At 46.5% G+C, this 2,500-nt stretch overlaps 1 protein-coding gene across 1 annotated transcript in view; it reads right to left on the bottom strand.

Moving 5' to 3' along the window:
- Positions 1 to 2,500, bottom strand: part of ptprn2 (protein tyrosine phosphatase receptor type N2) — a 460,965-nt gene that overhangs the window by 48,537 nt on the left and 409,928 nt on the right. The gene's annotated exons all lie outside the window — the stretch shown is intronic.

The following is a 2,500-nucleotide window of genomic DNA, read 5'->3' as shown; positions in this document are numbered from 1 at the left end:
TGCAGTTACTCGATAATAAGCCTTATGATGTGAAAAGCCTGGGAAAATGTTTCTATACCAATTTAATAACCTTCCTCCTACAGGCTTGGCGTCCTATTGAGGTTCTTAAACGTGTGAAAGGTTCTTCATGACGACACGTCGTTTAGAAAGATGGTTCTCCAAAGAAACATCTTCTAAAAGGCCTTTTTAACGGCACCTTTTTCAAAAACGTACTGGATTAATTTTTTCAAGGATATCAATTTATCCTAACTTACGGCTAAGTTAAATAAAGAAGTGTGTTAAGAATTCATTTCTGAAGACGCGGTTCACGGATCGGATCCTCGTCCGTGGTTCTGTTCTTTTGTCCAGACCCAAGCAGCATCACAGCCCAACGCTCATTCGTCAAGCAGCCCAAAGACCCTTCACCATCCCTGAGAGCGGCTGGAGAAGGTTCCTCTGAATAACGCTACCTGAGAGAGAGTGAAAGGAGCGCGGTTAATGAACGGGAATGTCACGGTCGTCAGCGGACTGGAACGCAGACATTTTCAGTGAGCACAATAGCCGGCAGCCGGCTCAATAGAGGTCAGTACGCTTCCTTGTTAGAGGATCAGGCTCAGCCCCATTATTCTCAGGAACACTCAGCACCAGCACAGCAAACACCCCCTCACCGCACACATGCAGGCCCAACACGCCGTCGATATTAGAGTAGTGTGAACCTCATGCCCTTCTCTGCTTCTCTGGCCACTTTATTAGAAACACTTTGCACTTCCACTAACTGGCCGATATATTAGAAACACCCGACTTGTGCTTCCACTAACTGGCCAATATATTAGAAACACCCGACTTGTGCTTCCACTGACTGGCCGATATATCAGAAACACCCGACTTGTGCTTCCACTAACTGGCCGATATATCAGAAACACCCGACTTGTGCTTCCACTCACTGGCCGATATATCAGAAACACCCGACTTGTGTTTCCACTAACTGGCCGATATATCAGAAACACCCGACTTGTGTTTCCACTAACTGGCCGATATATCAGAAACACCCGACTTGTGTTTCCACTAACTGGCCGATATATCAGAAACACCCGACTTGTGTTTCCACTGACTGGCCGATATATTAGAAACACCCGACTTGTGCTTCCACTAACTGGCCGATATATCAGAAACACCCGACTTGTGCTTCCACTAACTGGCCGATATATTAGAAACACCCGACTTGTGCTTCCACTAACTGGCCGATATATTAGAAACACCCGACTTGTGCTTCCACTGACTGGCCGATATATCAGAAACACCCGACTTGTGCTTCCACTAACTGGCCGATATATCAGAAACACCCGACTTGTGCTTCCACTAACTGGCCCATATATTAGAAACACCCCACTTGTGCTTCCACTAACTGGCCGATATATTAGAAACACCCGACTTGTGCTTCCACTGACTGGCCGATATATTAGAAACACCCGACTTGTGCTTCCACTAACTGGCTGATATATTAGAAACACCCGACTTGTGCTTCCACTAACTGGCCGATATATTAGAAACACCCGACTTGTGCTTCCACTGACTGGCCGATATATCAGAAACACCCGACTTGTGCTTCCACTAACTGGCCGATATATCAGAAACACCCGACTTGTGCTTCCACTAACTGGCCCATATATTAGAAACACCCCACTTGTGCTTCCACTAACTGGCCAATATATTAGAAACACCCGACTTGTGTTTCCACTGACTGGCCGATATATTAGAAACACCCGACTTGTGCTTCCACTGACTGGCTGATATATTAGAAACACCCGACTTGTGCTTCCACTAACTGGCCGATATATTAGAAACACCCGACTTGTGCTTCCACTGACTGGCTGATATATTAGAAACACCCGACTTGTGCTTCCACTAACTGGCCGATATATTAGAAACACCCGACTTGTGCTTCCACTAACTGGCCGATATATCAGAAACACCCGACTTGTGCTTCCACTAACTGGCCGATATATCAGAAACACCCGACTTGTGCTTCCACTAACTGGCCGATCTATCAGAAACACCCGACTTGTGCTTCCACTAACTGGCCGATATATCAGAAACACCCGACTTGTGCTTCCACTAACTGGCCGATATATCAGAAACACCCGACTTGTGTTTCCACTAACTGGCCGATATATTAGAAACACCCGACTTGTGCTTCCACTAACTGGCCGATATATCAGAAACACCCGACTTGTGCTTCCACTGACTGGCCGATATATCAGAAACACCCGACTTGTGCTTCCACTGACTGGCCGATATATTAGAAACACCCGACTTGTGCTTCCACTGACTGGCCGATATATTAGAAACACCCGACTTGTGCTTCCACTGACTGGCCGATATATCAGAAACACCCGACTTGTGCTTCCACTAACTGGCCGATATATCAGAAACACCCGACTTGTGCTTCCACTAACTGGCCGATATATCAGAAACACCCCACTTGTGCTTCCACTAACTGGCCGATATATTAGAAACACCC

The sequence above is a fragment of the Pygocentrus nattereri genome, chromosome 2, assembly GCF_015220715.1.
Source record: "Pygocentrus nattereri isolate fPygNat1 chromosome 2, fPygNat1.pri, whole genome shotgun sequence".
NCBI classification, from domain to species: Eukaryota; Metazoa; Chordata; class Actinopteri; order Characiformes; family Serrasalmidae; genus Pygocentrus; species Pygocentrus nattereri.
The sequence above is the reverse complement of the archived record's forward strand: the minus strand, read 5'-3'. Positions and strand labels throughout refer to the sequence as shown.